Source organism: Hypanus sabinus, chromosome 10, assembly GCF_030144855.1.
Source record: "Hypanus sabinus isolate sHypSab1 chromosome 10, sHypSab1.hap1, whole genome shotgun sequence".
Classification (NCBI taxonomy): Eukaryota; Metazoa; Chordata; class Chondrichthyes; order Myliobatiformes; family Dasyatidae; genus Hypanus; species Hypanus sabinus.
The window spans coordinates 95,200,174-95,227,943 of record NC_082715.1 but is presented as its reverse complement, the minus strand read 5'-3'; the positions used below and the strand labels follow the sequence as shown (position 1 = coordinate 95,227,943).

The following is a 27,770-nucleotide window of genomic DNA, read 5'->3' as shown; positions in this document are numbered from 1 at the left end:
ATTAGGTGATATTGTGTCCATTTTTTGTCACCTACCTACAGGAAATATGTCAATAAGATTGAATGAATGAAGCAAAATTTTACAAGGATGCTGCCAGAACTTGAGGACCTGAGTTATAGGGAAAGGTTGAATAAGTTAGAACCTTATTCTTCAGAGCATAGAAGAATGAGGAGAGATTTGATAAAAGTAAACAAAATTATGAAGTGTATTGATAGGGCAAATGATAGCAGACTTTTTCCTCTTAGGTTGAGAGAAACTAGAACTGGAGGTCATTGGTTAAAAGTGAAAGATGAAATGTTTAAGAGGAACATGAGGTGGAATTTTTTCTCCCCATTCACAGGGTGCCAAGAGTGTGGAATGAGCTGCCAGTGGAAGATGTGGATGCGGGTTCAATTTCAACATTTAAGAGAAATTTTGATAGAGAAAAATTGATACGTACATATTGGGGGATAGCAGGGTCTGGAGAGCTATGATCTGCAAGCTGGTCAATGGAACCCGGCAGATAATTAGTTTGACACCAATATTCCCTCTAAATTTTTTGTATAGCCTTTTCTATTCTGATGTACAGCTGCACAGACCAACCATTGTCTGATCAGGAAAACCACATGGCCTGAAACCTGCATAGCAATTTAAATGTGCTTTTTTTTTGGCAATATGCGTACTATAATTATTTAGAATGATAAATGAAAATCACATACTTTTAATTTTATTAATTGAAGGGTATAATAAAACAGTACAAAACAAATCTTTCATGTTTCATGAACCTTTTCTTGTCTGAATTTATTTTGAATTGTCTACAAGTTCCGTCCAGATTAATTCTGCATTCAGATGAAAGATGCATTTTAATTCACATTAGATCATCCAAAATGTTCCACTTCTAGTCTGTTTCTGGATTTGCATTTCATTTAATTCCTAAGACTGAATCCACAGTCTTTGGAATTAAATCAGCAGTCAGCATGAGAAGCTTGAAAACTTCCAGCAACATCAACAAGAATTGACAGTTCTTCAAATTCTTCATTTCTAAGCACATAGTTCAACATGTCTGTGACTGGCTTAGTTGACCCAGTCTTAACTTTCTCAGAAAAAACAAATTTGAAATCAAAGTACTGCTGTGATATTTTTGATGCAATGCTTTTGTGCAAATAGTCATGCAAACAATTTTATATAAACAAACTTTTATCTTATTCTCAACTTTTTAATTTAAAAATTCCTATTAGATCATACTTTTTTTGAAAGATTACTTACCAGAAATGTCAGAATATAGAATTTTTCACATCAAACAACCACAAACCACAACTCACAGCACAAGAGAACAATGTTAGACAGTCAGAACAACTGAAAGGCACAATGGCAAAAGTAAAATATTTTGACTAGAAGGTATTGGCGCTCAACGGGCCAGCTGTTTATGAACAACGAGCTTTCAACTTCCATATTGTGTTTATTGTTACAACTTGCAACCGTTTTGTAACTTGAATCACTGACAATGCAAATTTGTTGAACCTCTAAAATGTTTCAAAGTAAAGATTGTAGTACATTTATCATTTAGAACATTAATGCGTTATATTCATTAACACATAATTAATCGCTGGGTACTTCACAGTTGCATTAGCATAGATTTCAAAATTACAGCAGCACAATTTCAAAATAGTACTAATAAAATTCCAAAATTATATTAACATGATATAAAAGAACGTTTCAGCTGTGCAGCCACAAAGGCTACGTGAGCAGGAGTGCACCCACTCAGCTAAGAGGGGACAGTGTTTGGCACAGACTAGATGGACTGAAGCATACGTTTCTGTGCTGTCATAAATTTATGGACTCTATGACTAATCCCAGTGCAGGTTTCTCAATTTGAAATGTCATCTGATACCTGTTGCCTCCACAGATGCTGCTTGACCTGTTCAGTTCTTCAGGTGTTGTGGAATCGGAAGCGATGGCAAATGCTGGAATCTGGAATAAAGGAAAAGACAAAATGCTAAGCAGTATCTGTGGGGGGAAAATGGGCAATTGACATTTTGGGTCCAAAATTTTTTCTTCCAGTGGTTCTTTCATTCCAGATTACAGCGTTTGAAATCTATTTTGTCATCGTATTTTTCACTAATTTTCAGGAAAGGGGATCTTTCTTCAGTACTGAGTCGGGCCTACATGGAACAGCAGGCACACAGCAATGTGATCAGTTCTTCACTGAGATCTGAGATCATCTAACAGTCCATGGTCAGTGAAGGATGAGCTATAAATGAAGATTTCCTCAACGACATCCATATCTCATAAAAGAAAATCTACAACATTCCAACTCAGTAGCAAGAATGCTACCACACAAGAGAGACAGGGCTCCAGTGGTGAAGTCAGGCATAAACGTTTGACACAAGGTAATCATAATGTTTATAGAAAGGAAACTAACAAAAGGGAATATGCAAGGCTTGTAGCAGCAAGTAATTTTACAGTTGAGAAATTACAGTAATAACAGCAGTCAGTTACAGGGAGAGAAACCAGAGGAGTGTAAAAACACAACCTTCAGAACAGCATCAGGCATGGAGGAGAACAATTCATCCTGGAGACTGTTCACAATGTGAATGAATTGACTGATGGTTGCTATTGCCAAGGAGTAGGAAGTAGATCAGACCATGGAAATTCAATGTCGTAACTCAAAAACAAAACATCACACATAATTGAAAAATTAGCTCCACACAAAATAGTGATATTGTGCCCATTTTCAAGCCTTTTTAAATCCAGTGGGAAATCCAACACTGAACTTCCCAGCAAGATCTTCATTTGTCCTGGCATATTTTTCCCCATCACACAAGTCCTTCAAAATATATCAACATCAGTTCATTTCTGATGTAATTTTCAACATTGTGGGTGTAAAAATTGACAACTTTGACCACTTTTATACCCCTGAAACAGTACTATTTAAAGAGGCAACACAAACCGCTCTCATTGACAACAAGAACTGCGGCCTCCTACAGCCTCAAGCACAGCCCAATGTGTTTACAGGAAGGCAATGCCCGTGGGAGATCAAGGTCACAGTCATGATCAGCTTCCAAGCCTCAGAATTAGTTCAGGGTGTACCTAATCTCCACCATATCAGTTTGCTACTTAGTGCTGTGTCAGAAAGGTCACTCAAGGATACAAAACTTTTCATTGTTATCTTTCAACAGAAAGGAGCAGGTAGAGTGGGGAAGAGGAAATTGACTACATTGTAGATGTTCCCATAGTGTTAACAACCACTGGCTACATTCAGGCTCATTCAATTGTTCCTAGCAACTTCCGTACTTCTCAGATCTCCTATCTACGCTCCTGGTGGATCTCTAAATCACAAGGTATGCCTTGTTGTAACGCCCAGGACCCTTTGATGGGATACACAAAGTCAAAGAGTCAGAGCAACTCAGCACAGCTACAGGCTACTCAGCCCAAGGACTCTATGTCAACAACAGTGCTCACCCAGCTAGTCCCAATTTCATGAATTTGGCCCATATCCTTTTCACTCCTTCTCTTCATATGTCTAACCAAGTGCTTCTAAAATGATACCATTGTTCCTGTCAGAACCACTTGTTTTGGCAGCCCAAGCCATATAATAAGCATCAACAGTGTGGAAAGATTTCCTCTCAAGTACTCTTGAATTGTTCCCCAAGTCTATGTCCCCTAATTTGAACTCTTCGCTGTTGGGTAAAAGACTGTCATTATTCACCTTATCTATCTATCCCACCATTTTACGTCTTTCTAGAAGGTTAACCTCATTCTGCTATATTCCAAGGATTAAAGACCAAAGCTGTCTAGCCTCTCCCTACAACTCAGGCTCTGTAGTACTGCCAACATCCCCATGAATCCTTTTTGTACCTTTTCCAGTTTTACCATGTCTTTCAGAGAATAGGGTGACCAGAACTGTATGCTGTACTCCAAATGTGGTCTCACCAACATCTACAACATAATGTCCCAACTCCTATACTTAAATTCCCTGAATGATGATCTACATGCTAAATGCCTTTTCAACACCCTGTCCACCTGTGACACTGCTTTCAACAAATTATGAAGTTGCACTACAATGTCCTCCTGTTCCATTACATTCCTTAGTGTCCCACTGTTCATAGTACATCCTATACTGTTTTGACTTTCCACAATGTATCACTTCACAGATATGCACTGAAATCCATTTGCATTCCTTGGACCACTTCTCTAACTGTTCAAGATCCCCTGGGAATCAACAATAATGGTCACTATCACCAACACCTCCTAATTTCATGTAATCTGCAAATTTGCATTGTATAAATAACAAATAACCAAATAACAAGGGTCCCAGCACTAGCCCCTGCAGCACACCTGTAGACACTGGTCTCCATTCTGAGAAACAATTCCTAACTATTACATCTGCTTCCAGTCTCTGAGCCAATTTTGAATCCACCCAATTAACTCTCCCTGAATTCCATGGAACTGACACTTCCTGACCAGCCTACCATGCAAAACTTTGTGGAAGGCCTTGCTGAAGTCCAAATAGGCAACATCCACTGCCCCACCTTCATCTATCTTTATGGTTTCTTCTTCTAAAAACTTTGAAAAGGTTTGTTAAGCAAGACGTCCCATGCACAATGCCATATTGCCTCCTTCTGTATATCGAGGAGACTGCTTCACTGAGCACCAATGATCCATCATCTGTCCTGATGAGACCACACTATGGTTGGAAAGCAACACCTGCTATTCCATCTGGGTAGTCTCCAACCTAATTGCATCAATTTCTTGAACTTCCGGTAATGCCCTTTCACCATTCCGCATTCTCACGTCATCTGCTTACTTGCATAACAACTCCCTCTAGTGCTCCTTCCCTTCACTTCTCTTCCTTCCATGCCTTCTGTCCTCCCCTATCAGATTCCCCCTTCTCCATGCCTGTACCTCTTTCACTAATCAACTTCCCAGCTCTTTACTTCACCCCTTCTTCCCCTCCCAGTTACACCAATCACCTTGTGGTTCCTCCTCCCCTCCCCCACTTTCTTACTCTAACTCCTTTTTTTTCTCCCCAGTCCTGACAAAGGCCCAAAGCATCAACTGTTCTCTTTTCCTTGGATGCTGCCTGGCCTGCCAACTTCCTTCAGCATTTTGTGCACATTGCCTGGATTTCCAGCGTCTGCAGATTTTCTCGTTTGTGATTTGACTCCACCTAATCAGATTCTATCTATCCAAATGCTGGTAGAATCAGATCCTCAGAAGTCCCTCCAGTAACTTCCCCACTACTGCTTCAGGGTGATCGGTTTGGAGTTCCCTATCTTGTCCTTTATCTCGTTTTAAAAAACATTAACCATCTTCCAGTCTGCTGGAACTTCACCAGTGGCTAATGATGAAGCAAGTACTTCTGCAAGGACCTCCATAATTTGCTTTCTAGCCTCCCATAAAGACTGAGGATGCGCTCAATCAGCTCCTGGAGATTTATTCATCTTAGTACACCATAAGACTGTATATACCTCCTCCCTGCTAAAGTGAACATCCTCCAAAATATCTCCATTTGTTTCTCTATCTCTTGATCAACAATGATTTTCTCTTCAGCAAACCCTAAAGAGAGAGATTTGTTACAAGTCTCACCCAGCTCTGCTGATCTCCAAGGGGACCTAGCATCTCACTAGCCACCCTATTATCCCTACTCACCTATTATTGAAACATTCAGACTTCAAGCCAATCTACCTGAACTACAGCATAATTTCTCAACATATTGTGGAGTTTTAGATAGTGAAGTACTTCTAGTTCAGTATTGTAAACCTTTTCCAATCAAGGCCTGCATTTCTTGTCTCTTGTTCTGTGCACGAACTTAAATTGGTCAGCCAAAGGCAGTTTAGCACACCTGCACATTAACTACACTTCACTAACATCTAACTCATCACCTTAAACACATTGGGTTTAATAAGCCACCCTCCCCCACCTTGTCACAATTAATCAGGGACATCTGCGATGACATTACTGAGAGCATTGCTTGTTGCCAGCAATCTACTCCCCATGGTCCTAGTGCCCTTACATTCAACTGCATTTCTGAAACAGTGTAAACACTGTTTAACACTAATAACTATGGACTGATTTCTTCTCCAAAACATTTATTCTTCTGGATTTTTGCCTGATTCTCCTCTCTCAGTTCTTGCAGCAGTCACGAACTTCATCTTATGGAGATATCTGTGTTATGGAGTTCGACTCAAAACCTGGGCCTTCAGCCCACCATCAGCCAGCTGGGGTAGTAACTAGATCTGTTGGAAATTGCTCACCACTGACATCAGAGATTAAAGTCTTGACTATACACAACGCACTCAGTAGCTACTTAACACTACTAAATATATATATAGTGTTAACTAGATATTAAGTATTAGGGAGATCTGAAGAAGAACAATTAGGATTTCATGGAACATGCAAAATTCTGGAGGAACTTAGTAGGCCAGGCACCATATATGGAAAAGAGTAAACAGTCAACATTTCAGGCTGAGACCCTTCTTCAGGACTGGAAAAAAATAAAAATTGATAAATTGGCTTGGTAGACGATAGGCGATACACAGCAGGTGCAGGAGTAGGCCATTCGGCCCTTCTAGCCAGCACCGCCATTCTCTGTGATCATGGCTGATCATACACAATCAGTACCCCGTTCCTGCCCTCTCCCCGTATCCCTTGACCTCGCTATCTATAAGAGCTCTATATAACTCTCTCTTGAAAGCATCCAGAGAATTGGCCTCCACTGCCTTCTGGGGCAGAGCATTCCACATATCCACCACTCTCTGGGTGAAAATGTTTTTCCGCATCTCTGTTCTAAATGGCCTACCCCTTATTCTTAAACTGTGGCCTCTAGTTCTGGACTCACCCATCAGCGGGAACATGCTTCCTGCCTCCAGTGTGTCCAATCCCTTAATAATCTTATATGTTTCAATCAGATCCCCTCTCATCCTTCTAAATTCCAGTGTATACAAGCCCAGTCACTCCAATCTTTCAACATATGACAGTCCTGCCATTCCAGGAATTAACCTTGTGAACCTATGCTGCACTCCCTCAAATGCAAGAATGTCCTTCCTCAAATTTGGAGACCAAAACTGCACACAATACTCCAGGTGTGGTCTCACCAGGGCCCTGTACAGCTGCAGAAGGACCTCTTTACTCCTATACTCAATTCCTCTTGTTATAAAAGCCAGCATGCCATTAGCTTTCTTCACTGTCTGCTGTACCTGCATGCTTGCTTTCATTGACTGATATTACAAGAACACCAGATCTCGTTGTACTTCCCCTTTTCCTAACTTGACTCCATTTAGATAGTAATCTGCCTTCCTGTTCTTGCCACCAAAGTGGATAACCTCACATTTTTCCACATTAAACTGCATCTGCCATACATTTGCCCACTCACCCAACCTGTCCAAGTCACCCTGCATTCTCATAACATCCTCCTGACATTTCACACTGCCAACCAGCTTTGTGTCATCAGCAAATTTGCTAATGTTACTTTTAATCCCTTCATCTAAATCATTAATGTATATTGTAAACAGCTGCGGTCCCAGCACCGAACCTTGCAGTACCCCACTGGTCACAGTCTGCCATTCCGAAAGGGACCCATTAATCGCTACTGTTTGTTTCCTGTCAGCCAGCCAATTTTCAATCCATGTCAGTACTCTGCCCCCAATACCATGTGCCCTAATTTTGCTCACTAATCTCCTATGTGGGACTTTATCAAGAGTTTTCTGGAAGTCCAGGTACACTACATCCACTGGCTCTCCCTTGTCCATTTTCATAGTTACGTCCTCAAAAAACAAATAAGTGGTGCTAATAAGTTGATACTCATTCCAGGATGGCTACTCCTCCTAGATTGCTACTCCCTCAGTCCATGTTGAACTACCAAATTTATGGTAATTACTTATCAAGAGGCATGTGAGACCATTAAAGAAAGACAGACCTCCATTTATAAAACATCTTTCATAACCTGAGATCGCCCCAAAACATTTTGTAGCAAACAAAGTTCTTGTGATGTCAATAAAGACTATCCTATTTTCACAAACAAGAGAAAATCTGCAGATGCTAGAAATCTGAGCAACATACACAAAATGCTGGAAGAACTCAGCAGGTCAGGCAGCATCTATGGATGAAAGTACAGTTGATGTTTCGGCCTGAAATATTGACTGTACTTTTTCCCATAAATGGCCTGCTGAATTCCTTCAGCATTTTGTGTGTGTTGCTCCAATTTTCAGAAACGAGTTCTGTCAGGCCAAAACAATCCATTTCATACATTTGATTGATATTTATTCTCAAGTACATTTAAGTTCTTGGTAAGACTCCAGGGATAGCTCTTTTTCAGGACCCTACAAAGAATCCTTACCACCCATCCACAATCTCTTTGGCCCACCACTGTCAGGGAGCATCAGGACCAGGACTGCCAGACTGGGTAACAGTTTCTTTCCCCAGGCTGTAAGATTGAGAAACACCTTGCCATCACCGAGGATCATCACCAGGACAGCGAGCTGTTTACTGTACTATAGAATGTTTACCTGTGCCACACACTTCACATGCATTTTGAAATATGTTTTATTAACTTATTTATGGTAATATTTTGTCTTATTTGCTCTGTGTGATTGATGCATATATTGATTATAGGTGCACCATGGTCCCGAGGGACATTGTTTCATTTGATTGTATATATGTACAGTCAGATTACAACTAACTTGAACTTGAGAATGGAGACTCTTGCAATAATATTCAATTAGTATTTTGGAAGAAGTTCATGAACAGAGTAGATTAGACCAATGTATTCAGCTCAATACTATTACCAAAGCTGCTATGGTCCACATTCTGAGATGTATAATTTCCGAATATTTGGTGGAGAAGGGGTTGCAGCTGCAGACTACAGTTACCCAGTTCTACTACTCAAGCAATATGTCTTAACCTCCAAAATGGTGGAGTGGCCCATGCTTGACATTTTAGTTTACTCACATCAGGTGCCCTTCTGGTCCAAGTGAAGCTGCCAGTTTATTGTCGGCCACAGGTGCTCTGTGTTTTCCTCGTGCCAACCTGAAACTAAAATGAGATCACATTGACCCTAGCCTCTTTCATTTGGGTTGCTTTCAAATCTTGGCTCTGGTGCCCTGAACTTCCAACATCAATCATAAAATGGCGGAGATTTCATGAAACCTTTTAAAAGGATGCATGAAAGTTCTGATATCAGGCTGGAAAAATTGCAACCCTAGGGCTTTTGTACAAATTGTCCAATACTTCTTTCTGTTTTCATTCATGTAAATGAGATCTTACAGCTGTTTGCAGGCTCAATTACAAACACAGGCTGTACTGGTAGGGTCTGTTCATGCTTCACTAACAAAAAGGAAGGAAAATTACAGTTCTGTAACTGAAGACCAGCCTGACATGGGAACTTCAACTATTAATAGACCACTAAAATGATTATGGTATAGAGCCGCTCAGAGCGTGCTCTGAGGAAATTACTACCAAATGTGGACAAGCCACTAATCTGTGGCACTGAATGATTTACAGATCGGGAAGCTCAGCAAGCAAATATATTCATTCCTAAAAGTAAAAGGGACACAAAGTTTTGTCGTTCTGGAAAATTACATCCTATTACTCTTGATTTCTGACTCCAGATGTCCACTCTTTATTTACAGATTCATTGTAAATACAATTTAAATAATTCTATGTCAAGGCTCTGTATTTAAATATACTTTAAAAGGTTGTAGAGAATATAATTTAGTGCTCTCCCAGTAGGATTCATCCCCTACATTCAGACAACTTTGAATCCCTTCTAACAGATTAATTCCATAAAATACACTACAGCTTTGGTGATCTGTTTACTTCAATATTAAAAAATTCAACTTCTTTACTCTCTCTTATTCATATAAAATCATACTGCAAAGAAGGAAACTATTTAGTGCACCTTGGTTCGGCCAATTCTTCCGAAGAGCTACCAATTTGCATGTTAGAGGTTCTTTTTTTCTTTAAGGAGATGCAATTCTCTTTTGAAAGTTAATATTTAATCAATTCTGACCACCTTCCAAGCAGTAGAATTCACTGTAAGCAAATTACTTTTGCTGAGAATATGCCTTTTGAAAGCTTGTAAAATTATATATAAATTAATTTTCTTGCTCTGCTATTTAAAGACAAACAGCTTTTTTAAAATGTTCTGTCCCATTGTTAAAGTAATGAACAGAAGCATTAATTATGAAATTTCTTCAAATGTTGACTCTTTCAGCTGTGTTGAGCTATTCTGATATTTGCTGTCTCTATTTTTTATGAGTAAAACAGTTTGCAAAAGCACAGAAGCAAATTTAAGTGATTTCTTGATCAGCCAAGTTATATGCAGCATTGATTCTGTCCCCAACTGCACATGCTAGGCAATCAATTAAAGGACAATTCCTTAAATTTGACAGCTAGAGTTAAATACGACAATAGTTGAAAGTAAAACCAAAATTAAAAATAACCTATATCTGGGAAAGGAGTCAGAATTGTGAAAAATTGATGTATGAGACAATGCCTATGTTGTGTTTTCTCTGACACAAAGTAATGATTAATGTAAGAATTCTATTACTATGCATTCTATTTCCTTTCAACATTGGATTAGATTGGAAAGATGAAGTTGCACTGTTAGCTCTTTTCCAACTTTACATATTGGGAAAGATAATAGGATGAGTGGACAGCCAGAGAGATATTTTCCTGCAGTGGAAATGGCTAATACCAGGGCACATATTTTAAGGTGTCTGGAGAAAGTATAGGAGGAATGCCAAAGGTAGGTTCTTTGCACGGAGAGTGGTGAGTGAGTGGAATACCCTGCCAAGGGCAGTATTAGAGTCAAATACATTAGGGGCATTTAAGAAACTCTTAGGTAGGCACCTGAATAATGAGAAAATGGGGGCTATGTAGGGAGGAGGGGCAAGATTGATCCTAGAGTAGATTGAAAGGCCAGTACAACACCAAGGGCCAAAGGGCTTTTGCTGTGCTATAGTATTCTATGTTCTACCTTCTATGAAATGTTGTCAAATAAGCAACCCGTTTGTCCAACCAGTGGAACAACTACACATTTTAGGGAATGACTGATGCACTTAAAAGAACTCAAGAGTTGCGGCGAGTGAGAAGGAAAAGAGTACTCTCGCTCAACATTTCCCTGCTTCCTAAGTCTTTTTCTAAGTACAGCAGAGGACTTTGAAATACACACTCTAGAAAGTGTTGCATTAGAAATTCACAGAAAGCTGAATTATTTTTTTCTTCTGTTTGGAGGCTGCAGGGTCAGTGGTCTGCAGTAATTCAGATGTTTGAGGCTAGCAGTATCCTTGGATTCAGTCTCTATAATCTCCTCTCTCCATTACCATGCACAACTATTTATACTCATGTACCATTGCTCTTGTGCACTTTGACCCAACTCAGCTGACGCTGATACCCTCATCTAAGCTTGAGTTACTTCCGAAGGAATACAGCCTTGCAGCTTCAGTAGAATAAAATTTACCTAAAACTTATCTATCCGAACATTCCCAAGTTATGTCCATGTACCATCTCTTATTACTGATATCCTCGTCTAATAAAACTGTCACCCTTATTTAAAAGCCTCTCATTAGTCTCAGTAGCCCCTCTCTCCCTGCACTTTCTACACAGAGATCTCTATATATAAGTATACCCATTTCTTACTGCGCCAACACCTGAAAACTCTGGCTAGATCTTTATACTTCTCAGGGCCACGTGTTGCTGACCGGTTTCCCTCATGAAAACACTACCTGCATTCCCTGTGCCCATGCTTGCAAATAGTAAATGTCACTACTTGAAAGCAATCTTAGCTCCTGCAGTGTGACCTGGAGACTGACACCTCTATTAGTGCAGTGTGGAAACCTAGAAATTGCCTAGGTAGGCAAAGTCAAAAGACAGAGTGGAATTTATTGCCATATGCACAAGTGTATGTATGCACAGGTGCAATGGAAAGCTTGCTAGTAGCAGGCACATTGCATCAGATGCACAATATTCACAAGGAAATCATAAACTGTACAATGATAACAGCAAAACCCTAATGGCAGCTATAAAAGCTAAAACAGATATTTAATCCGATTTAACGCTTTGACATTCATAGATACACGAAAGCAATTAAACTTAAGAAGTTTTAAAAAACATTTTTAAATAGAATTAAAATTCCCAAGAAATGTCAAGAAACAATTAATACAATAATTGGCATGAACATTGATCTCTTTAACTTCCAGTACTCTGCCCCATCTCACTTCTCCCTTTCTCTATTCCTCATTCTGGTTCTCCTCTTACCCCTTCCTTTCTCCTCACCTGCCCATCACCTCCCACTGGTAATCCTCATCCTTCCATTTCTCCCATAGTCCACTGCCTTCTATTAGACTCCTTCTTCTTCAGCCCTTTACCTCCTCTAGCTAACACCTTACTTCATCCCCATCCTCCGCCCACCTATCTTCCCCTCACCTCGCAGCTTGTACTCCTACCCTTCCTCTCCACCTTCTTATTCTGGCTTCTTCCCCCTTTCCTTTCCAGTCCCAATAAAGAGTCACAGCCCAAAACTTCGACTGTTTATTCCTCACCATAGATGATGCCTGATCTGCTGAGTTCCTCCAGCATTTTATGTGTGTAGCTTTGGGTTTTCAGCATTTGCAGAACTTGCTGTGTTATTTAATAAACTAAAAATAGAATAATTTTTAAATCATAACATATCATCCCCTTTGCCACCATATCCATTGTTCTACAATCCTCATTATGACTCAGTCGAAACAGGATCCAAGAGACAATTCCCAGGCTTTGGAATCTCAGTAAATATGGACTCCACCGCTGGACTCTAGGCCCTCAATCTTTTCTGTCTGGTTTCTACTTTAGTTTTTGCTTGGATCCACTGAACACCATGTAAACTCCACCACTGCTTTTTGTGTAGACACCACTACTGAATTCCATGTGGACTTCGATACTAGACCACGTAGGACTCCCCCAATCTCCTCTATATGGACTCTATTGACTGTAATGAACCACATGGGTAACACTCACAACCAGACTTCATATGATTACCACTGCTGGATTCCATGTGGACTCTCCCAATCGATTCCAGCAAAGAAGCAATGTGATTGATTCAAGATTATAAATGTGCTTTAGAACCTCTGTGTTTGGCAACACAATTGCAGATGCTAGATTCAGCCCAGTAAATTTTTCTCTGCCAAAATATTTCTCAAAGTTATCTTTTTGCAAGGGATTGGCTATCTTTCTTAATGTCTTCTCATATGGCTTGTTAAAAAATCGCTTGGTGGCACTTAGAAATTTGTGATGTTATTTGTTATGAAGTGTAAATCAGCTGAGACAAGTTATTGTCTTCTGGATGTGCATTTGCTTATTAAATAATGCAGCAAAACACTTTGCTGCATTGAAGGCATTATTTAAGTACAAACGGTTGGTGATCTTAAAAGTAAAATCAGGGTAGAATGTTGGTGAAGGACACAAATTTTGCCCTGTGGCAAACTACAAGCCTGTTCAAGTTTATGATTAACTGGAGTTTGGAAGAGAACTGAGAATGTGGAGAAGTATTGCAAGGCATCACAAATCTTAACATTTATTTACAAAATATGCAATAATAAAATGTTAACATTTGTCCAAAAAAAATTTTTTTTTACATAATACACTCCAGAATCCTCCTCCCTTGAAGCAGTGCTTCTGGCCAGTTATCACTAAGGTTTTGGTTATTATCATTCTCCTTCTGATGTAATGAGCATGTATTTATAATTTTGCAAATTGAATTAAATACAGCACTTCCCCGCATATAATGATTAAACACCAATTAACAAAAGGACCTGATTAAAATAAGCCGGGCTGGCATTTTCCCTCTTTCTATGTGCTAAATAGGTTCACTATAACTCACATCTGAAGTAGGATTTAATACCTCCCTTGCTATTAGACTAATGCTTAGTATAAATCTTGCATCTACATGTGAATTTATAGGACTATAAAAATTCATCAATAGATCATAAAGGCTGGACTAGGAATTTGGAGTTAATAGAAATGCATTGCATTGAAAAATTATGAACAATGATTATATCAAATAGATTAAAAGAAACTGAATAAAAAAGATAGCAAATAGAGATTGTTGTGCTGAATTAAATGAACATGATACAAGAGAAGTTGACTTCAGCATGAATGTAGCCATTACAGAGAGCTGCCAAAAAACCTGTAAAATGTGCAAAGGAAAGAATGCTATTGAACACCAAATAAAAGAAAGAAATAGATTCTCAACAATACATCAGATGGGGTCTAGATATTGGAATAATGAACAAGTATTTGATACCCATTCGTTTGATGGAATGGAGCCAATAAAGACCGTTTTGGCAATGCTGTCCCCTGCATGATAATGATAATGACCCCATTGGATATTAAATCATAATGGATTCCAGTACATCAGAAAGAGGCACCAACCTTCCACCACACCTCCCCATACCCCCAGCCTAACCATTGCTCATTGCACCGTCAGATCCTGAGCCTGATTGTGACTGATTTCCAGGTGCAAAACAAGCTGAAAGAATTAATTGCACTGTACTTAGTGAATGCCATACTAACATTCAGGCAACCATCTTAACTATCTATCAGCCACACTATGAATGACTACTGACCTAATTTTGGAGATGCAATATGTACGTATCTTATTTCTCATAATCATTGCTTTCAGCTGCAGAATTTAATCCTTGCACACAATGAACAGGCAAAGCTTGGCCAATTTTCTAGGCAAGCCTTCAAAATATCAAAAAATTCCCTTCTGATCATTTAGTGTCATGCAGCCATCCAGAACTATCTGAAGAACAAAGGTAAATAGCTATTTTATTTGGACACAGAATTGAACATACTCACCTAAGAGGAAGCTCTCTGCAACTGACTATATAATCTACTCAAATGATGCACTCAGCAGTGAGATTGAGAGGTCCATTAGCTAAAATAATAGCAGGGCATTGTGATAAAGATGATTGGCAAGAAAATTATTAGTAGAGTGTACACCAATGCCTGGATCATTCTAAGTTATACATTATCTGTTCTCCTACATTACAAATAACTGCAGGTGTGGACCCTACAAATATTTTAGCAAGAACGCTACATGGTACATTGTAACTTACAATGCAAGAATCCCCATTGCACTAAATTTTGAATGTCTGTTTTATTTAACATTAAAAACATCTAATGGGGATATTTTTCTACAAAAAGTAAATTGATTTCACTGTACTTCTCTTCATATTGTTATTAACAAACCACCTGGAATATTCAAAATTATGGCAAAGTAACCTGTCAGTGGGAATTTAAATTACTCCCTTTATGCCACGTTGGCTTTAGAATCAAATTAGAATGAATTCCTGGATACCAGCCATAATATGTAGGTGAAATGTTGTAGATTATAATATAAAAAGTCTGTGTGCAATTGGCAATCAGCAGGCGACTAATTTGTAGCGGATACTTCATGGGAACCAATTTATGACTGTGAAAGTGGCTAGGAAACTTAACAATATATGAATATGTTCCATTCCTATATTTGTGCAACACTATTCACCAAAATCAAGTCAATGCCGTCACTCCCATGATGACTTTACAGAAGGATGATTGGCCGCTGTCCTTGATCAGAGTATTTACCATAATGTTATCAACTAAGATTGAAGTTAAATTTAGTCACACTTAGTATATTCCATAATACATAGTCATCATTGAAGGTGTCTATCATTTGCAAAATATGCCTCCTAAAGCTGTTTCACTCAAAGTTAGTCCTGGGGATGTTTAGTCCATTATGCAATCTCTGCACTGCATTGTTTATTTTGTCTAATTTCATTTCAATTACCTTCAAGTCTTCTAAAATGCTAATATATACACAAGAACACAATAACAGGAAAGATAAGAACAGTCTATCATCAAGTCCTTCAGCTTTACACCTCACATATGTATTGGCCTTCTTTGGTTTACAAATCGTTGCTACTCTGCCAATATACTCCCCAATTTATGAAGATTCTTTGATATAATGAAAAGTGAGCCAAATTCCATTTCAAATAGATTTTGTATGCTAGTTGATGTAGCAAAGCTATTGGAATCTCATGCTGAAGACCTTACAAGTGAGGATTACAAGCTCAAATCTGGAACAATTGTGTAAGTGGGGACTATACCATTTCTTCACAGAGGAAGAAACTTTCAGACATCCATCAAAGGACTTCATATTGGAAAGAATTATAAGGCATTTGAAAAAAAAAATGATATAGTTTTGAAAATCTGTTATGTAAAATAAGTATTTGGCTTTTCATTAAAAATTCAAAAGATTAATTGATCAGAATGCTGTCAGATTAGATATCCATTCCAAGATATTTCTCATCAAAGACTATAGAACTATAGTAAACTATAACACTTGTCAACATAATGCTCAACCAAATTCAGTTGAGAATATTTAAATTCACAATATACTTACTTCAGCACTTAAAAAATGAAAGCTACTTACTGTTGTGTATTTCATATTTCAGTACTATTTGAGTAATGTTTTAAATACAATACTATGCAAAAGTCTGAGGCACATATAAAAGAAGTCTAAAGTGACAAAGCTTTCAAAAATAATGAATTGAAAAGTTTCTAAATATCAAAAAAAGAAACCACAATGAGCAGCAGTAAACAGTAAAAAAACTAAATCAAATCAAAACTTGGTGAGACCACCCTTTGACTTTAAAACTGCATCATTTCTCTTAGGTACACTGTTGTGTAGTTTTATAAGAAAATCAACTGGTAGGTTGTTCAAAACATCTTGAAGAACTTACCACAGTTCTATTGCAGATTATGGCTGGCTGCTTGCTTCTGTCTTTCCAGGTAATCCCAGACAGCTTTGATAATGCTAAGATCAAGGCTTTGTGGAGACCATGATGTCTGAAACAATTTACAAAATTTAGGGTACCTAAGTCTGTTGCACAGTACTGTATATTGTTTGATTAAGCATTCTTTCATGTTTACATAATTCATTACAGGTTATGTGTAAAAACCTGTGAATGGCATACATCATCACACTACCACGTCATAAGTGCATGCCTCATGGAAGTAAAAGGCAGAAGATGGAGAAAATTCACAGGTTCATACACGGTGAATACAGGGTGAAAATAATAACAAATAAATAAGCAGAAATGTGTGGCTACAATGGAAAGAAAGACACATTTGCTTCCACAAAAGATAACTGGGTTTACTTTACTGAGCAAATTGATCAGTATTTTGAAGCAAATGAAATAGCCATTGAAAAGTGAATGCCAGTGTTACTGATTGAAATAGGTGGAAGAGCATACAGTTTGCTTAGGAACTTAACTGCTCCAACCGAACCAGCCAAGATGATATTTGCTTATATCAGGAACATAATGCAGGAACATTTAGAACCAAAATGATCTTTGATTGCAGAATATTTTAGGTTTCATAAGTGGAATCAGAAGGAAGTGGAGTCCATTTCAGCTTACGTGGCAGAATTGGAAAATTTTTTGAGCATTGTCAGTTCAATGATGGACTTCATGATGCACTGAGAAATTGTTTAGTTTGTGGAACAACATTCAAGCTTTGTCTGGTGTCCTGGAATAGGTCAGCAGACAAGCAACTCACCCTGCACAGTCTGAGATGCTAACACATCCAGAAGATGTCAAGAGCAGAGCCTCTTCATCCCTGGGAAAGGCATGCACTGCCCTGGCAGTGGATACATGTGGATTTTGCCAGACCATTCATAGGCACAAATTTCTTGGTGGTAATAGATGCAGTTGCCTCAACTACAGCCTTGCACACAGTTGATGTGTTGAGGAGCCTTGGACTAGTATTCCAGAACACTTAGTTAGTGAAAATGGACCAGAGCTTGTTGCAGAATAATTTCAGTTATTCCTGAAAATGAATGGAATAAGATATTTTACACCTGCACCGTACCACCCAGATACAAGTGGCTTAGTGGAAATGTCCTGATGAAGGGTCTCAGCCTGAAACATTGACTGTACTTTTTTCCATTGATGCTGCCTGGCCTGCTGAGATCCTCCAGCATTTTGTCTTGTTTGTGGTGGCAAGGTCTGTCCAGAGCCTAAAGAATGCACTGTGAGCAATGTCAGCAGAGCACACTACACTAAATCAGAAGCTTGCCAATTTCCTCCTTGCATACCTGCACAACTAACAACTCAGCAGTTATCCTGTTCCTGGGTTATCTCTTGCACCCACTCTTGGATCTCCTCAAACCCAGTCTCAGGAGTATGCAGAAAAAACAGCTGAGACAAACTGAGGGCTCCTCAAACAAGGGTGTTTGAAGTTTCACTCCTGAACAAGCAGTCTGCGTGAGAAACTACAGAGGGTATCAAACATGGATACTTGGAAAGATTAGAATAAAACTGGACCACTCTCTTACACTCTCTATTCTGGCATCAGAGATTACACCTGATGTCATCTGGAAATGGATCATAAATCAACAATCCTCCACAATGATTAAATCTTTAGCTCTAAATAGGACAATTTACTATTCTGTGGACTTCTGTATAGTAGTTATACAGTATATTGTTATTATAGTTGTAATGCATTCAAAATTGAGTTGGAATTTATAGCTAAGCAGGGAGGAGTAATGCCTATTAAATATTTCAGTAGTATTTGAGTAATATTGTAAATACATCATTTGATTAAGTATTCTTTGTTGCTTAAATAATTCATTATGGGTTATATGTAAAAGTATGTAAATGGCACATGTTATCACACCACCAGATCATAAGTCTCACTAAATTAAAACTAAAATGAAGCACATAAGTTACCCAGGGCTCCATTGTTTTTCTTTTGAGTAATTTATGAAGTTGTAAAACAAAATGTCTACATCTTTTCACTGCAATATTAACTGCAGATGACACTTACTTTATTTTAACTTACCTGATATTGTTTCACCTCAGAGTCTGATGATTACTTTCATATCCCTTAATTTAAAATTTCCATTGCAATGTTTCCAGTCAGTACCATCTGTTCCAGATGAAGTGGCCATTGAGCATATGTTTGTGATCTTCTGCTGTTGTAGCCCATCCACTCTGAAGTTCAACATACCGTGTATTCAGTGATGCTCTTCTGCACAGCATTGTTTTAAAATGTGGCTATTTGAATTACTGGTGCTTTTCTGTCAGCTTGATGCAGTCTGGCCATTCTCTTCTGGCCTCTCTCATTAACAAAACATTTTCATCTACAGAACTGTCACTCAACGGATTTTTTTTTTTGTTTTTCACACCATTCTCTGTAAACTCAACAGACTGTTGTGCATGAAAATCCAAGAGTTTCTGAGATACTTAAACCATATCATCTGGCACCAACAATCATTACATGGTCAAAGTCACTAAGATCACATTTCTTCCCCATTGTCATATGTGATCTGAACAACAAATGAACCTCTTGACCATGTCAGCATGATTGGTCGAACAATTACTTGTATTAGCATGCACTTGTGTGGGTGTACCTAATAAAGTGGCCACTGAGTATATAAGAGGTGCCTAACAGAAAGACAGGCCCCCTGATAATCATTAAGCACCTTACAGATGCACTTATATCCATGTATGTGTCTAACATGTGTGCTTAACATGGCCCTTTAGAATAAGGTCAAATTTCAATTGTTGTGCATGCCAGTGTTACATATTATTTTATATTAAAAACAACCTCTATTCCTCTCAATAAAACCTTATAATCCTTAAAGGTAAATGTAAGAGAACTTCATACCAGATGGTAAAAAAAATGTACAGACTTGTCTTTCATTGAAATATGCAAATAGGCATATGTGGTACCTAAGATTATCATGATGAATGTTGAAAGCACCCCTGGCAAGATATTCCTTGAATCTAATTTTACACATACATATTGTCATAGGTCATTAACATGCATATTGCTATAACTTATGAGCATTGCAGCTTTTAAATAACTAATTACAACATAGGTTCTGCAGTTCTGAGCACAGCACTTTAAAACCTGAAGCACATTTTGTAAAAACCTACCTTCAAAAACCTAGTGCACAACCACCCAACCCCCCAACCCAGCAACTTTTCTCCAGTCCCCTATCAAAATATGCATTTCACTGTTGTTTTGCAGATCTGGCAATCATTCAATAATTTTAAAAATAATCTTTCCCCGTTTGGACATATCTTTGAGGGTGTCTGATCCTTGAAGGTACTGTAGGCCTTCTGTTAATGGACAAGAAAAGACTGCACTCATCAACCTTATCTGTGTCTCTCGTGATTTAACATCTCTCAGATTCATTCATTTATTACATGTACATCAGAACATACTGTGAAATGTATTGTTTGCGTAAACAGTCAGCACGGCCTAAGGATGTGCTGGGGGCAGCTTGCAAGCATCGCTACACATTCCAGTCCAACCATTGCATACATAATGTTCAGCAAACAAACAGAACAAAACAAGTCCCTTTCCTTCCTCCCATCCACCTCCAGAACTATTCACACACACAGACAGTTCTCCAGCCCCAGGACAGATCATGCCTCGAGCCTCCATTGGACTTGGGGATGAGCAGACTTTGGCCTACGACTTCCCCAGTGGATTCGCAAACCAGGACTTTGGACATTGGGCCTCAACATCTGGAGTTCCAATTGATCTTCAGGCTTTGGTCTTTGGTATTAACTCCAAGACTCTCCAATGGCAGGACCCCAAACTCCTGGCCTTGAATTCAGAGACTTTCTGATGATGTACCCTGGACACCAGGGTCACCAATGAACTGACCTGACACTCCAGGCCTCAAACTCCGGGCTCACCGACTCATGTAACAAAAGGGTCATATCTCAATGGAGAATACAGCTCAGTGCAATCATGACTGAAAGTTACTCCCTACAAAGTTATCCCTCTATAAGGTTACCCCTCCCTCCTAAGTTCCAGGGATAAAAGTTAGGCCTTTCCATCATCTCATTTATAAAGCCACCCAGTCCTGGGAATGTTTTTATGATTCTTCTCTGCACACTTTCGAGCTTAATAACGTCCTTCCTATAGCTGAGCAACCAGAATTACACATGATACTCCACTCCAATTTGTACAATTGCAACATGATGTCCCACCTGTAGTACTCAATACCTTGAAGATGAAGGCAAGCATGCCTAACACCTTCTTCACCACCCTGTCTACCTTACACTTGTCCATGTTACATTCCACCTGCCATTTCTTGAGCCAATTCCCCAGTTTCTCTAAATCCCAATGTAATCTTAGATAGTCTTCTTCTCTGTGCAACTCACCTCCAATTTTGCTGTTATCCATGAACTTACTAAGTAGGTTAACATCATTGTTACCCAAGTCATTGATATCAATGACAAACAGCACTGATTCCCTGCAGCACACCACTAGAGAGTGGCCACAAATCTGCATAATGATTCTCCATTACCGACCGTTGATTCCTTCCAGCAAGCCATGGCACAGAAAGGACAAAAGAAGCAGACCAACTTGCATGATAATGTAGTGGTTAGCATAATTCCATTACAGTGCCAGTGAAATGGGTTCAACTTCATCGCTCTCTGTAAAGAATCTGTACATTCTTCCCATGACCATGAAGGTTTCCTCTGGATGCTCTGGTTTCCTCCCACATTCCAAAAACCTGTGGGATAATAGGTTAATTGGTCACTTGAGTGGTGTAGGCTCGTTGGATTTGTTACTATGCTGTATTGCTAAATAAAAATAAATAAATAACTTATACATGGAGCTGATACAGACTAGACAATCCAAATGACTTCCTTCCGTGCTGTAATCATTCTGTGATACATGATATTATTGAAGCATAAAGGGACATTAGAGCATGACCTTCTTCAATCATGTACTCAGAATGCCAGACACCATTTTGATTTATTTTCTGCAGCAGAGCACTTCATCAGTGCAGTGTGTCCTCAGTTCTGATGAATAATCTTCAACTGAAAACATTAACTTTTTTCTCTTTCCATAGAGGCTGCCAAATCTTCTGCTGGTTTCCATCGTCATCATCATTGTTTTTATTTCACGTTTCCAGCATCTACTGTTCTTCCACTTTCCAATACCTGAAGTATTTGTACATTTTCATGTGACTGAAACATTTTCATTTTCATGTGTTTGTTCTATATTCTCTGGTTTCCTCCCACATCCCAAAGGTAGGTTAAAACATAAAGAGAAAGTGCTGGAAATAATCATCAGGTTAGCCCACATCTGTGGGAAGAGAAGCATAGCCAATCTTTCAGATTGAAGAAGTTCTGACAAAGGGTCTTTGACCTGAAATTCTGTTTCTCTTCCCACAGATGTGGCTTGACCTGCTGAATATTTCCAGCATTTTCTGTTTTTGATTTAGATTTCCCACAACAGCAGTCTTTTTTTTCACAATGTCAGCAAGTTAATTGAGTTCTGTAAGTAATGAGTAAAGCAGTGGTAGGATATGCAAGGAACTGATAAAAATGTGGGAACAAAACAGGATTCATGTAAATATCACCTGGATGTTTAGCATGAACATATTGGACCAAGGGCTGTTTCCATTCTCTATGCTTCTAAGTAGGGATTGAATTGGGGAAATTGATAGAAAAAGGTAAACAGAGTTTAATTTTTTATTTAATTATATTCATTGATACTGTATGTTTGTATAGTTTAAATGCCTCTGTACTTGTCGAAGTTTTAACTTTAAATGTGCAGCCCCCTCACCGGCCTCATATGGAAACTTGGCTGTTTGCCGGCCCCACTAATGGCCACAGGATTCAATGGTGAGAAGGCCTCCTTTCATAAACAATGGGCATCTTGGGTCAGTATGATTTGGCATCCAACCAAACAGAAACGTAATGATAATGAAACATCGATTTGAGTGAATGCTGTGTAAATACTATCCAGACACAATTTTTGGTCAGCAAGATATAGCAATTTGTACATTGCATAAAATTATAAAGCAAGTATAATTACAAATTTCAGCTTTATCAAATAGCTAGTAGGAAAAAGAAGAGGGAAAAATAATAAAAGGACATATTGCAAGTAAACCGGTCTAAATGTGCACATAATGTTGGAGCTCATCTTGAGGTTGTCTTTTTACTCATGTTCTGGACCCACAGTCCATGAAAAAGCACAAATCACATCCAAAACTTTGCTCAAATTCAATCTTGAACAATTGAGCTCTCGAGCGAGAGAGTATTGGCGTTTTCTCCTGGAAGCCATTCATCTGAACAAAGCACCTAGTGCAACAGGGGCACTCCTTCCCACAGCATCTTCAGCCATCTTCCCTCCTGTCCTGTCTTCAGCTCCTGCCAAAAAAAGACCACAAACCCCACCAGTGTCCATCACAAATTTCTCTCCACCCAGCTTTCTTTAGAACTTCTCCCATTTCCACCAAACTGATTGGCTGACACAGAATTCCTAAGTTAAACATCATAGTCCCTTGTCTTTAGCCGAAACCCAAACATGCTATCAGCAGGTCACACTGCTTCTACAGAAAGCTACTAAGTGAAATACACTACAGCATTAGCTGCAAAAATTTTAACCAGTGCATTACAAAGGTCTTTTTTGAAAAATTCAATGGCAGCTTAACAGATAATGAGCCAGAAGGGAGACTATGATTGAAAACCCTTCTGTAAGTGCATCAAATGCTTACACAGAGACAACTCCGTTGGTGCAGTCCACCACCTTATTGCTCTGTCCCTGGTGTGGAGGTGGATGGAGGGGGAGATGGATGTCTCCCAGAAGACCATGATCTGGGGTTATATTGGAGAAACAGCATGTCACACAAGGGCAAACAGCCAGCAAGTTCCAAGCAACAGAAAATCTTCCCCATTATCTCATTTTCTAGGAATAATATTACATGGAAATTTTGGACAAAATTTGATATTTTGCATTCTTTTCCTTTGGTTTTAATCCAGTTAAACTTTATTTTCTTGAATTTAGCTTTAGAAAGTTTAAAAGCAATATATTTTTCTGCCAGCAATATTTATAAAGTCAGGAATGTCTTTATGATGTGCAGTGCTTACATTTAAATTCTTATTTCAGCCTTCATGTATAAATAAATACAGATAATTATTTCCCATTTCACTGTCATTTTAGTTGTTGTATACTCTCAATTCTCTGACATGAGATACCAACAAGCTGATTTGTGTTGTGGGGTTGAATATCATACTTTCCTTGAATTCTAGCCCAGTCTACTTTCAAGAAATCACTTGCATTCCTTTGTGAGGTCAAGGCAATAAAATCTGTCAACAAGCAAATTACACAAACAGGGATGAATGTAATCTCTCCCTTATTAGGGAATCCATGAAAAGGAGACTATACAAAATAAGCAGTAGGTAGATTTAAACTGAGCCAAAGTCACTCACGTCTTTTCATTTCATGAAAACATTTTCATTTCTTCTCTCATGGACATTGCCAGCAAGGAAAGCATTTAGCATTATTTTACATTTCCATTGAGAAGGTGGCATTAGCATGGGCAAGTGTTTTATTAATACAAACACAGTATGAATTAGGAACAAAAAATAGAGCACTGAGCCTCTCAAGTCTATTCTGCCAGTTAGGTTGTGTCTCATCCAATTGCACAGTACTGTAGCAATTTTATGAATTGTACTGTACTGCTGCTGCAGAAAAAAACACAGTTCATGACGTATGTAAATGATGATAAACCTGATTCTAATATGAGTCTCTATTGAGAGTAGGAAGGGGGCAGGGAGAGGGAAATCATGGTTGGGAAAAGAGGGAGGAAGGGAGCAGGAAGCACCAGAAAGCCATTCTGTAATGATCAATAAATTTATTGTTTGAAATCAAATGACTTTGCCTTGTGTCTCAGGGATGGGTGTGTCTGCACATATGCTACTTACCCTGCCTCAGCACTCCTTCTCTGCTACCACGCCCCCTCCCATGGCACACTGCCCCTTGCTATTCTCAACATCCTTTCCTCCTGCCAAATTTACATACTCGTTCTCCATGTTGAGAAATACACCATTGTGCAAGTCTTGGGCACCTTGTTATATATATATATATATATATATACCTAATACTTTTGTACTGTACTGTAAGCTCGTCCACATTCCAGCTTTTCCACAAGAACCTTTTATCCCTTTCTTATCAATTTTCTGTAGTTAGATCAGTAATTATACTCCTGACATAATCCAAACTAATCAACTTTGAGTAAGTTGTTGATGACTAGGCTTATCAACATGGAAGGTGAGCTCTGTTTTCATGTTTTTTGACAAATGTAAACGAAGAAAGATGGGAAGAGGATCAGGTGGGCCTGATTCTGTGGTGTATATCCTATGTAATCCTACATTTCAGTCTGCTCAGTACTGCAAGCATTTTCTGTTTTGTTTTAGAATTTCAGCCTCTGCGGCATTTTTTTTTCATACGTTGGTGCATGAGTGAGGTTGATAGCACATTGACAATGCTTCCATCATTTTGGAATTGAATAACAATATTTTGCTGACACAGAAATTATCCAGATTATCAGACCGGGTTAGAAACCTTCAAAGCTATTTCTGGACAGATGCAATGCATCATTAATATGCTACCTCTGTTTCAATGTGATATTCAAACTGTGATTTCCATTGGGAAAGAAAACCTAATGCTGTGCTTGCTTAGTAACCATGAGAGAATGTCATAATGCATAACATTGAGTATGAAAAGTCTGAAGCTGCAGAGGACAGAAAGAAACTTGACCCACCATCTCCATCATAACCATCAAGTACCCATCCATACTGATCCCATCTTTCAACATATAGTCTATAGCCTTTTATGCCTTGGTGATTCAAATGTTCACCTAGATAATTTTTAAATATTATGTGAGTACCTGCTTTCAACTCTGCTAGTTCCTGATTCTAGCTGCTAATGAACCCTCCTGATGAAGAATGTAAAGCATCAGCATTTAAGAGGTTAAAATCCAATGTGGAGATGCTCTAAGTAGCTTGAAGATAAACAACTGCCATTTTGAACATACGTACTGAGGATATATTATTTTTATATTCTTAGCATATTTTTATATATTTACAAACACATTGCAACAGCATAGTCAGATAGCTAAGTTGAAGTTGTAATGTTGCTACTGTCATTGGCTTCCCAAGTCATTTGGAGTACGATGCATGTTCAGGTCTACCCACAGCTCCAGATTACATTACACAAAGTCTTATTGCTTGAAAAATCCTCTCTAAACCATAAACACTCTTGCAGTCAATCCACAAGTTTATCCTTACAAATAAAAATAAGGTAAGTGCAAGATATCTGTGCATCTGGCCTGCAAGTTTGTAGAGTAAGATGAGCAAGCTTGCACAGTAAGATGTACTCTCATGTTATGAAACCATTAATTAACAGGACTGCTACTACAATTAGTAATAAAGTAACATCTAATTATTTATTTTCTTCTTTTCAGTTCTCACAAGATGTGGAGGTTTGAAGAAAGTAACGGTATTTTCAGTAATCTGTAAACATAAGAATCTGCAGTTGAAGGAATCTGGAACAAAGGAAAAAATGCTGCGAGACAAATTCATTGGGTTAGGTAATATCAGGAGAGGGGAATGTTCAAATGAAGAGACTCAACCAGAAGTGGCAACCATTTATTTCTCTCTGCCTGGCCCATTGAGCTGCTCCAGCAGCTGGTGTTTTTATTCTCTCATTTGATAAATTGATCCATTGTTTTGCTTCCTTTCTGTATCGTGGTTCTATGCAGTAGCTTCAACTGCATGTAATCATGTCTAATGTTAACAAGATCCATTTAGCTACTCCCAAGCAAACCAAGCAGTGCTACAAGAACTCTTGCTCTCAGAAATATTTTAAGGACACTATGCTGACATCTTGAAGAAGAGAAGTAACAAATCAGAGCAACAAGTAGCAAAGGAATAAATAATTTAATAATGTATAAGTGGTAGTAAAGGATGAGAGATCAATGATGGCCATGGCATTGCAGCTAACACCTCTACTCTTCTTCAAGCTATTTCAAACTCAATCCATGTCAAAGAAAGTTCAAAGTTCAATGCAAATTTATGATCCAGATATGTATATGACACCATATACAAACCACAGATTCACTTTCTTGCAGGCATTCACAGTAGAACAAAGAAGTATAATAGAATCAATGAAAAACTACACACAAAGATTGACCATTGTGCAAAAGAAAACAAACTGTGCAAATGCAAAAGAAAAACATAAATAAATAAATACTGAGAACCTGAATAGTAGAGTCTTGAAAATTAGTTCATAGGTTATGGAATCAATTCAGTGTTGTGGAGCGTAAGGTTATCCTCACTTGTTCAGGAGCCTAATGGTTGAAGGGTAATAACTTTTCCTGAACTTGGTTGTGTGGGATCTAAAGATCCTTCTCATTGACAGAAACAAGAAGAGAGCATGGCCTGGATGGTGAGGGTCCTTAATGATGGATGCTGCTTTCTTGTGACAACACTCCATGTAGATGTGTTCAATATTTATATAACACACACATAGTGAATGCAGTTTTAGTCCAACGGCTGTGAATTGAGTGGAGACATGGGAGGTCATAACATGCAGTATATAAACATAGAGGTAAGACATTTTCTTTCTTGTGTCAGAAAGAAAAGAAACTAAAACTACCCTTTGTGCTTAAAATGTTTTGCTGTCAAGTCAGATTCAACCACTTAGAGTAAAAAATACTATTTCAAAAAATGTTGAACATGTATTAGAAAAGTAAACAAGTTTGTTGCTTTCTATTCCTTGTGGTTTTCCCCGAGAACTGGGTGAAGGAATAAGGGAATGTTTCCTTCCAGTCATAATTTGGTATTTATGTACTTTAATGATAAGGGAAAATACTATTTTCAATGTTACAGGAGTTATAGCCTGTGCCTCTGGTGTAAATAACTGAACTGTCTTTATCTAAACATCTA

General features: G+C 38.5%; 1 long non-coding RNA gene across 1 annotated transcript; it reads right to left on the bottom strand.

Annotated features, from left to right (window-relative positions):
* Nucleotides 1–811: 811 nt before the first annotated feature.
* LOC132400312 (uncharacterized) lies at nt 812–9,889 on the bottom strand. Its single transcript, XR_009514221.1, has 3 exons — nt 9,878–9,889; nt 8,929–9,012; nt 812–1,950 (listed from the first exon to the last, which is right to left on the bottom strand). It is a non-coding gene; the product is annotated as an uncharacterized LOC132400312 (long non-coding RNA).
* Between the last annotated feature and the right edge of the window lie 17,881 nt (nt 9,890–27,770).